Here is a 12,477-nt window from a genome sequence, read left to right on the forward strand (position 1 = left end):
TTCTCATCTCTATCCAAGATATTCACCACTCCAATGCTGTCCTTTGAGCTCCGAGCCACACAAAGGTTTTTGGGGTGGGATTTGCTTTTCCTTTTCCTCGCTCAAAGATTAACTGCCCCTTCAGCATCCTAAAAACCCCACGATTTTTGTGTGAGAACCTGCCCTTAAATCCGGAGCTTTTCCCCAGCTTCCCGCCCAAGAGCCAGAGTTTGCCGGCAGATGGCGACTGGACTCCTAAAAATATCCCAATAATCCTCCAGCTAAAACAAATCCTGATCCCTGTGCTCTGCCCTGACCCTGAGTCTCCCGCTCCTCTGCCAAGCCCAAAATTTGGGCAGGGAACCTCCGGACACCCCGCAGGTGGATTTTTGGGGGGCTGTTTATCCAAGGTGGAACTGCTGGAGGGGGTTGGGGGTTCTGCAGTGCTCCACGGGCATTAAATCCTTGGATTTGAGCTCCTTTGGCAGCTCAGCGGGGCGGCACTCGGCGTTTCCCCTCCTTGGGAATGCTGCCCACCAGGAGAAGCTGCAGCAGCCTGGGGCTGCTCCTGCCCATCCTCTGGGGCTTTCCCAGAAGCAACAGGAACTGAGTTTTCCAGCAGCCAGAGCCTGGCGTGGTTGGCTCGATCCCTTCCAGTGTTCCAGCGGCGCTCCCTGGGACGTTTCCTTCCATCCTGCTGTAAAAAATCCCCTTCCCAGCCATGTCTGGCGCCGAGCAGCGCAAAAAACCAAGCGGGATCCGTTGGGAATGAGGCATTGATGGCTGTGTCACACCCCAAGGGGGCTCACCTGGGGGGGGACAAACCCCACGTGTGTGCCCAGGTTATCCCAGCCCTGCACAGAGCTCCTGGGACATCCCACAGCTCCTCCTGGGTTATCCCAGCCCTGCACAGAGAGCACCTGGGACATCCCACAGCTCCTCCTGGGTTATCCCAGCCCTGCACAGAGCTCCAGGGACATCCCTCGGCTCCTCCCGGGTTATCCCAACCCTCTACAGAGCTCCTGGGACATTCCATGGCTCCTCCCGGGTTATCCCAACCCTCTACAGAGCCCCTGGGACATCCCTCGGCTCCTCCCGGGTTATCCCAGCCCTGCACAGAGAGCACCTGGGACATCCCACAGCTCCTCCCGGGTTATCCCAGCCCTGCACAGAGCTCCAGGGACATCCCACGCTCCTCCAGGGTGATCCCAGCCCTGCACAGAGCTCCAGGGACATCCCACGCTCCTCCAGGGTGATCCCAGCCCTGCACAGAGCTCCAGGGACATCCCACGCTCCTCCAGGGTGATCCCAGCCCTGCACAGAGCTCCAGGGACATCCCACGCTCCTCCAGGGTGATCCCAGCCCTGCACAGAGCTCCAGGGACATCCCTCGGCTCCTCGCCGTGGATCCCGGCTCCCCACGCGGCTCCTGGAGCACGCCCAGGGCAGGGCGCGGGGCCGGGATGCCGAGCAGGCTCCTCCATGCGGGATGCGGCTCTGTGGGACAGACAGGGTGGCACTGATCACCTTTTCCCTGGAGAATAATGTCCCCACACAACCCGCCAGCGGGATGTGATGCCAAAACACAGCCCCGCACAGGGCTGTGCCCGCAGGGAGTGGGCTCCATTCCCTCCCTCCCTCACCTCCGTGGGAAGAGGGGCGCCACAGCCCGGCGGGCACAGGTCACCTCCCGCCTCCCTGCTGAGCCCTCAGACGCTCCACGTCTCTGAGGGGTAGGCAGGGACATGGCGGGGCTGCAGCAGGCGCTGAGGAGCGCCCCTGGGCAGAGCGGGTCCCCGTGGCCCAGCTGCGCCTCCCGGGGCTGTGGGTGAGGGTGGGACACCGGGAGGGAGCGCGACAAGGAACGGGACCCGCCCTGGCACCTCCGCCTCAGCGCCGACCTCCCCAACATGGCTGCCTCGCCCGCCCGCCTCGTCCAACATGGCGCTAGGACCGTCCCAACATGGCGGCGGGCCCATCCAAACATGGCGGCCCCCGCGCTCCGCCGCGAAGAGAAGCCTTGACCTTCCCATCATGGCGCCACCATAACACCACCCCATGCCCGCCCCATCGTCACGTGGTGCAGGGGGCGGTGCCGCGCCTGCGCAGTGCGCGGCCGGCGCGGCCGGGGCAGCGGCGGGAGGGCGGGGAGGGAAGATGGCGGCGCCGGTCGGAGCCGTCACCGGGGCGACGCAGCGGCCCCGCCGCCCGCAGCCCTGAGGGCCCGGCCCGGCTCGGCCCGGCCCGGCGGCAGGTGAGAGCGGCCCCGCGGTGCGCCTTCCCCGGGCGAGGCCCTTCCCCGGGGAGCGGGGCGGCGGGACGGGCCCCTCGGGGCGGGACAGGCCTGGTGTGGAGGGGACCACATTTGAGGGTGGAGGGTGGGGAGAGCCCCTGTGCCAGCCCCTGTGCCGGTCCCTCACAGCGTTTTGGGGGTCGCTGCGGAGGGCAGAGCCCATGGGGGGGCTGTAGCCCCTTCTGGGATGGGGAAGCCCCTTCCCAGCTCCGGGGTGCGAGGGGAAGGCGGCCCCGGGGCTCCCTCAGGGCGGGGAGAAAGCAAAGCCTGCCCCCTGAAAGCCGGGTTGCCCTCTAAAAAAAGCCGTATTTCCCCGCTGAAAGCCGTGTTTCCTTCCCAAAAAGCCAAGCTTCCCCGCCGAAAGCAATGCTTCTTCCCCAGTATGTTGTGCTTTCTCCCTAAAATACATGTTTCCCCCCAAAAAAAGACATTTCCCCAGAAACCTCGTGTTTCCCCAGAAAAGCCGTATGTTTTCCCTAAAAGTCATGATTCCCCAGAAAACCTCGTGTTTCCCCCAAAAGAGCCACGTTTCTCTCCTAAGACCTCTATTTTCCTCCCTTTAAGCCATGTTTTCCCTCAAATGCCATGTTTCCCCTCTAAAAGCCAGGTTTGCCCCCCAAACGCCATCCTTTCCCCCAAAAAAGCCATATCCGCCCCCCCTGCCAAAAAAAAAAAAGAAAAGAAAAAGAAAAGCTCCATTTTCCCCCTAAAAGCCCCGTTACCCCAAAATTCAGTGCTGGCATGGGGCAGTGCCAAAGCACAGGCTGGCAGTGCCGGCGGTGGAGGGAAATGTTTTTTTTGGGGGGGAAAACACGTCTTTTAGGGGAGAGCATGGCTCTTCGGGGAGGAAACGGCTTGGAGAGGGGGGAATATGGCTTTTTTTGGGGAAAATACGGCTTTTGGGGGGGGTTAGCGCCTCTTTGCGGGGCAGACGTGGGTGGGGGGTGCCCCCCAAACCTCGGCTCGCGTTGGGTTCGTGTGAAAACAAAGGTGAGGCTCGGTCCCCGCTCGCTCTCGGCGTGAAGCCGCCTCTCCCCTCGCTCCGCGGGCCGGTTGTGTGTCCGTGCCCCGGTTCCGGGACGGGATCGCGGTGTGGGAGCAGCCGAGGTGCCCAGCCCGGCACCCCCGGCGGCTTTGGGGTGTCGCTCCCCGTTGTCTGCGCTGCCGGTGTCCGCTCGGGGCTTTGGGATTGATTTGGGGTGGTGTTCTTGTCGCGGCGGGGCTGGGCTGGGCTGAGCAGCGCTGCAGGGCTCGGCAGGAGCGTTGCATTATCTCATCCTCCCCAGCCTCTCGGCTTTTCCAGTCGCCTTTCCCGGTCACTGGGGCCGGGCATCACTCAGGAGGAGCGGGAGCAGGGCCGGGGTGTCTCGCTGTTAATGACCCGAACTCCAGGGAATGCTCGGAGCAGGAACAAAGGGGAGTCGGGAATGGGAGATAACCCCGGGATCGCCGGGAATGTCGTTTGTGCTCGGCTGGCTTTAATCATCCCTGGGAGCCGGCTCGGGTCAGCAGCTGGAACTCTTCCCCCGTGGCTGGAAGGGTCGGGAATTGCGGTAAATTCCCGTGGAGGAGCTGCTGACCTCAATCCACGCCCTGGATGGAAAGGGGCCTTTCCCCACCTGTCCTCCAGGAGCGGAGCCTCCCAGGGAAGCCGCGGCTCGGGGGCGGTGCCACGGTGTCCTGACAAAGTGCTTTATATCGCGACATAGCCCCGCAGCCGAGGCTTGGCCTTTCTGGAGAGCAAGTGCCAGAGTGGGAGGTTTCCTCATTCCCACAGCCCTGGGTGTTCCCACCACCATCTCTCCTTCCTTTTCCTTATGCTGATGCCAGAGAAGGGATGAAAACTGGGATTTTTCCCTCAGGTTATGTCCTCCTGGGCTTGGTATTTCCTTGGTGTCACAAGTGGGAGAGAAAAGAGCCAATTCTTGGGCAGAATTCCAGCTGTTTCATAGAATCCAGAAGGGTTTGGGTTGGAAGGGCTTTGCAAACCATCCCTGCCACGGGCAGGGGCACTTTCCCCTATCCCAGGTCCCTCCAAGCCCCGTCCAGCCTGGACACTTTTTGCAGGGCAGGGTTGTGCCTGCCTTGCACACGTGTTGTCCCATGGTGTTGGGCTCCATGCTGTTCTGCAGGAGTTCTGTGTCTCCGTGCTCGGGCGGCGGTAGAGCCACATCCCGTGGTTGTTTTGGCGTGGCAGGGATGTTTGTGTGTGTTTTTCCTGCTGTGCTCCCCAGAGTGTTCCCTGACAGGTGACTCCACCCTGGCAGCATTGCTTTTCCAGGGTGGCAGGTGAAGTTCTGGGACTCAGAAAGGCTCCGGACAGTTTTATCATTTTCTCTCGTGGCCTTTTACAGGCAGTGTGTATGATTTTCAATTTTAATTGGAGTTTCCTCCAGCCTTTATTCCTGGGACTCTGTTTCTCCCTGCGTTTGGCTGCGGGAGCAGCCCCTGAGGGGAGCTCGCCTGCAGGACACGTGTTCCTGCCCTGCCTGGGCTTGGAATGAAGGTGGGGTTGGTTTATTCCCACTGCTGAACGTGGGTGACCTGTGATTTGGGGATTGCAGCCACTGCGTCGGGCACCTCTGCAGAGGTGTTGGGATGTGCTCTTCATCCCAGGAAATGCAGTGCATGCAGCAGTCTGCACATCTGCCAGGAGTGACAGGTTTGGAGTGGGAGCTTGGGGATGGTGTGGCTGTGCATTCCCAGCTTGGGGATGGTGTGGCTGTGCATTCCCAGCTTGGGGATGGTGTGCCTGTGCATTCCCAGCTTGGGGATGATCTGGCTGTGCATTCCCAGCTTAGGGATGGTGTGGCTGTGCATTCCCAGCTTGGGGATGGTGTGGCTGTGCATTCCCAGCTTGGGGATGGTGTGGCTGTGCATTCTCAGCACAGGGATGGTGTGGCTGTGCATTCCCAGCTTGGGGATGATCTGGCTGTGCATTCCCAGATCCATGGAGTTGTGTTCCCAGGGCTTCCAGGAGGCACTGAGTTTAGACACAGCCCGCTTCCATCCCAGCCACTTCCACAGGATGTGAGCGAGGGCTGCTGGAAAAGGCTTCCCACTCTCTGTGTAAACAGAGCTGCGCCTCCAAGGGAAGTGATTTTTCCCTGTGTCTTCCGACAGGGCAGGCTTTGTTGGAAAACATCCAGTCAGGATTTTCCTAAGGCTGGAGGTGGGTAGGCTTTGGGCTTTGACATGGGAAAGGCAGCATCACCTGGAGATGGCTGTGAGGGCTTAAGGAAGGTGTTAGAGCTGGGAAGAGGCCTCTGGGAAGTGCTGGTGTGCTCCAGGGGTGTTTCTCCAGGTAGGGGCTCCCTCCAGAGCACATTTCCTGCCGAGTGGTTCTGCTGGCGTCTCCCCGGGCTGTCCCCAGCAGCATCCAGGCTGTGCTGCCAGGAGCAGCCAGCACAGCTTGTGATGGAATTGGGAAATCCAGGTCAGAATTCCTTTTGAACTCGCCTGTGTTGCTGGATCAAAGCAGAGCAGGGGTGACACATCCACGTGAAAACCGTGGCTCATGTCGAGCAACCTGCAGGAATTAGGGCTCTTCCCGTCAGGAATTTGCTGTTTCAGGAGCTGCTCTGGACTGCGTTCTCTCCCCCATTTCTATGGCAATCTTTAAATATTTATCTTTGCTTGCTGAACTCCCACTGCAACATCCGTGACTGAGGATCCTCTTTTTCCCCCCATGGGAAACGTGGATGCAGTTCAGGCACCAGCAATTGGCAATTCTGATGCACTGCATCTCTCCCTGGGTTCCAGATTCCTTTGGAAGCATTTCCCTGCCTCATTTTGTCTTGTACCTGTGCCAGTTTTATCATAATTGGGGGTTTTGGAGGTTTAAGGTAAGTTGGCAGAGCTGCTTTTATTTATTTGGAGCTTCTCTTTCCAGGCCAGGTTGGATGGGGCTTGGAGTAAGTCTAGAAGGTGTCCCTGTGCATGGCAGGGAATGGGATGAGCTTTAAGGTCCTTTCTAACCCAAACCATTCCATGATTTTGACTCCCATTAGGTTTCAGTCAGCAGAAGTTCATCTCTGGTTTGAGGAGTGATTTGGGGTTTTCTGGGTAAAAAGATCTCTGGTTTGAGGAGTGATTTGGGGTTTTCTGGATGAAAAGCAGCTCAGAAATGTCAGAATCTCGCTGTGAAGTCGGGGTGGCTGCAGGAAGAACTGTCCATCCCCAAACTTCTCACATCAGGGAATCTGGGACACAGATTAATCATTCCAGCTGGGTTTTTATCACTCTGGAGAGCCTGCAGTGTGATTTATTTGTGCTTTAAAAGAGACTCATGAACCCTTTGGGTGCCGTTATTCTCACGCTGAGCTTCCAGGGAAGGGGCTGGCCGTGGGAATCTCTGGCTTTTCTTGTCCCTGCTGCTGGATGCACACCAGAGCCTTTTGCCAGCTGCCCAAAACACCTGGAAGGAGAGAACCAGGTGCAGCTCCCTCTGAAGCAGCATCACTGTGGAATTCCTGCATTCAGTTCCTCTGAGCAGCCACCTTTAATCCGTGCTGCTCTTCCCAGGGCTGGTTTTGGGCCGGGCGTTTCCTTTCCCAGTCCCAGCAGCTGCTGGGAATTCCTGAAAGCTCCCAGACTTTTGGGTTTCTGCAGACACAGACTCGCTGGGCACAGGGGATGCTGTAGCCTGCTCTGAGCAGGACTCCTGGATGCTTTGAGATCCCAGGGTTCCGTAATGTGTGATGAGCAGGGATTTGCCCTGTTCTGCTCGGAATGGTGCCGGTTAATGGTGATTGTTGTGGTGACAGGATGGTAACAAAGGAGCATACTGGGGAGCTCATTTTGTCATTGAATGGTACAGATGAACTTGAAACTTGCACAATTTCCCTGAATTTTTGTTTGCTGGTGAACATAATATGGATTTGATTGCGCTTTTTTGTTGTGTCTTTCTTAGTATTTGATATTTAAGTCTCCCTAAGCACCCAGGCTTGAGGCATGGCACAAAGGATGGCAGGATAGCTCCTGCTTTCCTCATCCCCAATATCCAGTGCTTCTACTTCTCCATGCTTTGCCTTTCCTATTAGCTGAGGAATAAGAAAATCCTGTACAAAACAAGAACAAATGCTCTTATTTATTCTGCTCAAATCAGTGGAAACTGCAGCAAATCCTCCTCCAGCCCACTGGGTGGGTCAGACTCATGAAATCTGTTCCAAATGGAATCCCTGGGTTGTATTTTCTGGTCCTGGCTGAGTTGTAGTTGGGGTTTGCCTGGTGATTTGTGGGTGCTATTCCCAGCCCCTCACACCTCTCTGTGCCCAGATTCCCTGTGGATTTAGTCCCATTTCTCCCTCCTTTCAAGCCTGGGCTCCAAGGGCATGCAGAGCAATCTTTCCAGTTCTGTAATAACAGGGTTGCACTGCCACCACCCAGGGCTGGTCTGCACCTCACATCTGTCCCTTCCCATCTGCTTTACTCCCTCAAAGATTTCAGGCAATCCTCTGTTGCTCATTGCCTGCTGTTTGCTGGGAACTGCTTGAGATTTCCCCCCACTGAGGTGCTGGTTTTGGAGGAGAAATGTGGAGAGGCAGCTCTGATCTCTGCCTGTGAGTAGGGACAGGACCCAGGGAAGGGCTGGAGCTGGGCCAGGGGGGTTTGGGCTGGAGATCAGGAAAGGTTCTTCCCCAGAGGGTGCTTTCACTGCCCAGGCTCCTCAGGGAATGGTCCCAGCCCCGAGGCTGCCAGAGCTCCAGGAGCCTTTGGACAGGCTGGGATTGTTGGGTGTCTGTGCAGGGCCAGGGGTTGGACTCTAATCCTTGTGGGTCCCTTCCAGCTCAGGACATTCCCTGGTTCTGTGCAGTGTGTTTAGCAGGAGTGGAGCTCCAGGAGAGCAGCTCCCAGCTCCACTGACAGGGAATCCCAGGGATGCTGTCTGCCTGCAAAGCACCAAGTTCATGCCAGCTCCCTGGGGTTCTGAGCAAGGAGTTGGGATGCCACAAGGTCAGTCACATGGTGAAGGCTATGATTCCCTCTTTCCCAGCCTCTGACACTGCCCTTTGCCCACACCAACATCACCATGGACCTTTGTGCTTGTAGATTCTCCTCTCCATCCTCATTGCACAGCACAGTGCGAGCTCCACAGTCTGAAAGTTGCAGAGGCTGGTGGGTGTCTGCCCTCCCTAATTCACATTTTCTGCGAAAAAAGCCCAGCCATGAATTCCAGCACCTTTGGACTCCACACACTCCAGCACCTCCATGGGGGTCAAGGACACACTGTTTGCTTTTCAGGAATATAACATTTCCCATCACCTTTTGAGGTTTTGATTAGGGCAGCAAAGAATCATGGAATGGTTTGGGTTGGGAGGGACCTTAAAGCCCACGCAGTGCCACCCCTGCCATGGGCAGGGACACTTTCCACTGTCCCCGGTGGCTCCAAGCCCTGTCCAGCCTGGCCCTGGACACTGCCAGGGATCCAGGGGCAGCCACAGCTGCTCTGGGCACCCTGTGCCAGGGCCTGCCCACCCTCACAGGGAAGGATTTCTTCCCCATATCCCATCTGAACCTCCTGTCCCTCAGTGGGAAGCCAATCCCCCTTGTCCTGGCACCCCAGGCTCTGGTAAAAAGAACCTTCCCGTGTTTCTTGTCAGGTCATTTCTGTTTCCAGCTGTCTGCACATCCCTCTGAACTCTGGAGAGGCAGCAGCTGAGGACAGGGAGCTGCAAACCTCTGCTCCCTGAATCCTAGTGCTGCTGTTAACTCCAGCTTCTTGTGGCTTTTGTTCCTTTACCTGCAAAATGGGGTTAACTGTGGAATGTGGAAGGCTGGAATGTTTGAGGCATTTCAGGTTGTGTCTCTGTGGCCAGACCAGGTGTCTCTCTGTGATGGAAACTCCTTTGTTCCACCTGAGAGAGGGAAAATACCTTCCATATTGTTTTGCTGTGTTTAGCAAACAGATCTGCCTTTAAACCTCCTGCTCCTGGGCCCTGCTGGGGATGGTTAATCCCTGCTTGGGAGCTTCCATCAAAGGCCTCACCTCGGGAATGGCAGGGCTGGGTGTGGAGGGGGAGCACAGACAGGTTTGGTGTGAGACACAGACAGTGTGCATCCCAAAAGCGCTGTGTGGGTGTGTCTGACACATGCTGTGTCCCAGGAGTTCAGATCAGGAGGGGAGGGCAGTTTGGGGTGCTCATCCCTGGTAATGTCCATGTGGAGGTGGTGGTGGTGGATGTCCTGGTGTCCTGCTTGCTAACAAAGACATTGCATCAGTGCTGCCAAGTCAGCAGTGTGTCTGAAAGCCCTGGGCATCGATTCCAATCAAACCTTGGCCAGCCAGGATGCAATAAAATGGGTTTTTTCCAGTATGTCTTTCTCTTTTTATGGCTTGAAAGTAGCCTTGAGCTCATCTTTGGTTTGGGTGCAAGGTCTGGGGGCTTTCCATGACTTGTGTGTTTTGGGAGAGGAAAGGTGTAGCTGGTGAATCTGGGCTGAAGAATAACTTTATTTATTGCAAGAATAAAATTGTTACCACCCCCAAACTTCTCATTTGTCACTGCCCAGAGCTGGACATGAGCCAGGTGTGCCCAGGTGGGCAAGAGGCGGATGGCCCCTGGCTGGTCCCAGGATGTGGCACCTGGGGACATGGTTTAGTGGGGACATGGCAGTGCTGGGGGAGCAGTGGACTCGGCGATTGTGTAGGGTTTTCCCAGCCTTACCAATTCCATGATTCTGTGATGGATGTGTGAGTGCCAAAGACCACATCATGATGGAGAACTAGAGGTTGGAGCATGAGCACCCACAGCAGGAAAACCCTGACTTTGACCTGGCTGTGCTGGACTTCATTTTCCTGAAACTCCATCCTTTGTTCCCACTGCGAAAACGTCCAACCTGAGTTTGCAACAGTGTTGGACACCGGAATCCTGGTTCTCCCACCCGAGATTGCCTGGGTTCTGTGGACAGCACTGCACTGAGGTGTGAATCCTGGTTGTTCCCAGCCTCTGGAAGTGCTGGTGGTTTCTGAAGGGAGTCCTCTGTCCAGCCCTCGATGGATTTCTGGAAGCAAGGCTTAGAACCTTTGCTTTCCCTCTCACTGATTCCTGATCCTGCTGCCCCCTTCTGCCTGATTCAACAGGGGCAGGAAGGTCTCAAGAATCCTGCTCCAGGATCCAGTGGGTTCAGGTGGGATACTGGGATAAATCCTTCCCTGTGAGGTGGGCAGGCCCTGGCACAGGTTACTCAGAGCAGCTGTGGCTGCCCCTGGATCCCTGGCAGTGCCCAAGGCCAGGCTGGACACTGGGGTTTGGAGCAGCCTGGGATAGTGGAAGTTGTCCCTACCATGGAATGAGATGTGCTTTAAGGTCCCTGCCAACTCAAACCATCCCATGATTCCACGATCCTCAGTTCCCTCAAGTTCCATAAGACTGGAAAGGGACTGGGAGCATCCTCAGCAAAGGCAAGAGAGCCCCAAATCCCAGAGGCAGAGGAGAAAGAGGCCCGATGCTGCCATACCGAGCAGAGCAGGGTAGGAAATGCCATTTTCCTGCTCCCCAGCTGCCCGTGGGCTGCAGGACACGTGGGGACCGTGGCGTCCCTGGGAATGGCACTGGGAGATGCCCTGGGCATCCTCCAGTGTGCTCTGCAGAGAATGGACTTTAACAAAGTAATCCCACAAGCCCCTAGCACAGCCTGTCAGAAAATCCGGAATGAAGGCATTCAGTATCTTTGGGTGTTTTGTTAACAAGCCCTTTCCTAAGATATGTCCACATTTTTCATTTGGTTATTCTGCTTGGGCAGTTGGAACTGGGCATTGGGCTGGATGGAAATCCAGAACTTGCAGGAGATGTGTTTTCAGGCTGCTTTTTCAGCTGAGCAGAAGTGGGCTGGATTTGCGTCAGTAGCCGTGTTTTCCTTGTGGTTCCATTATAAGTTCCCTCCGTTTGTGCAGATGAACCAATTTTGGTGACTTTGGGAGGTTTCAGGTGTCGTAGGACTCAGAATGCTGTGACATTCTCACAGGCTGTCCTCCAGGCAATTCTCCACAGCTTTCCAAGAGCTTGTCCAGGAGCTCCTGTGCTCTCCTGGTGACAGCAATTCCCAGGATCTCCCAGTGTTCCCAATCGGGAATTCTTGCCAATAAATCATCCTGAGCAGGTTTGGAGAAATGTTTTTATCCTGTGAAGTTCATCCTCCTACAGCGGATGTTGCACCAGGAGGAGTAGCTGCCCTTTTCCTTGGAAAAAACTCAATTTTCCAGGCCCAAAGGCTTCTCTTTGCTTGGCTAGGGGTTATTCTGGGTTTTAGGACTCACAGGGAGTTCAGTTTGCAAATGGAGCAGGATTTGTTTGCTGGGAAAAGCTGAGGTGAGGATAACTGGAATTCAGGGCTTGGCGGGGGCCGGCAGAGGGAGTGTGTGAGCCCAAAATCCTCCTCATTTCCTACAAAATTCAGGAGATTTCGGGAGCACTGGAAAAGGGAGCAGCCGATTATTGCACCCGAGCAGCTCCTCTTGTGCTGCCAGGGCTTGGCAAGGCAGATTTTGGCAGGTTTGAAACAAATCCAACTCTTTTAAGGGTAATAATATTGTCCAAAACCATGGAAATTCTCCAAATCCATACATCCATAACAAGTGGAGGGTTTGGTGGATGGTGGAGATTTTGGCTTTTTTCATTACTTTCTGCAGGGATATTTAGGGATTGTCTTTCTTGGTGTGGAAAGGGAAATACAGAACTCACAGGAATTGTCTTTTTAAGACTTGTTTTTCGTGTGAGCAAAACCGGGCTGGATTTTGGGTCAGTTGAAGTGTTTACCTCATGGTTCCATTTTAAATTTCCTGCATATTACTTCATATTTATTAAGTTGTTTTTTTTTTTTAAGCTTTGGAACTATTGATGAGGTTTTATAGTAATAATAATAATAATAATAATAATAATAATAATAATAATAATAATAATAGTAATGAGGGTTTCCCTACATACACCTCAAGTGTGGTGTCATTAAACTCTGCTGCTTCCCCTTTTCTTGTGGACTCCACACCAAAAAGTCCCTCAGACAGCAGCTCCCTGATTTGTATTCCACCAATAAATCCAGGATAACCCCCCACATTTTCATTCTGGTTTTCAGTGCATTCATTTTGAGGGAAAACAGATTCAGCAGGATTTATTTGTAGGTTGCTGTGCTGTTTGTGCAATAAATCCTGCTGTGTAATGTCACACTGTTGCTTATTTTTTTAACTGAAGCCTCGGGAAAAAACAAGCA

At 55.2% G+C, this 12,477-nt stretch overlaps 1 protein-coding gene across 2 annotated transcripts in view; it reads left to right on the forward strand.

The window, feature by feature from the left end:
- The first annotated feature begins 2,121 nt into the window (after positions 1-2,121).
- FBXO42 (F-box protein 42) overlaps positions 2,122-12,477 on the forward strand; it is a 45,219-nt gene continuing 34,863 nt past the window's right edge. The window contains exon 1 of one of the 2 annotated variants that reach the window (XM_053997553.1): positions 2,122-2,232. The gene's annotated coding sequence lies outside the window, so the exon portion shown is untranslated. Of the gene's footprint in view, positions 2,233-5,975; positions 6,117-12,477 lie in introns of those variants that run through there. The other variant, XM_053997554.1, reaches the window with a different exon arrangement.

The sequence above is a fragment of the Vidua macroura genome, chromosome 23 (genome assembly GCF_024509145.1).
Source record: "Vidua macroura isolate BioBank_ID:100142 chromosome 23, ASM2450914v1, whole genome shotgun sequence".
Lineage (NCBI taxonomy): Eukaryota > Metazoa > Chordata > Aves > Passeriformes > Viduidae > Vidua > Vidua macroura.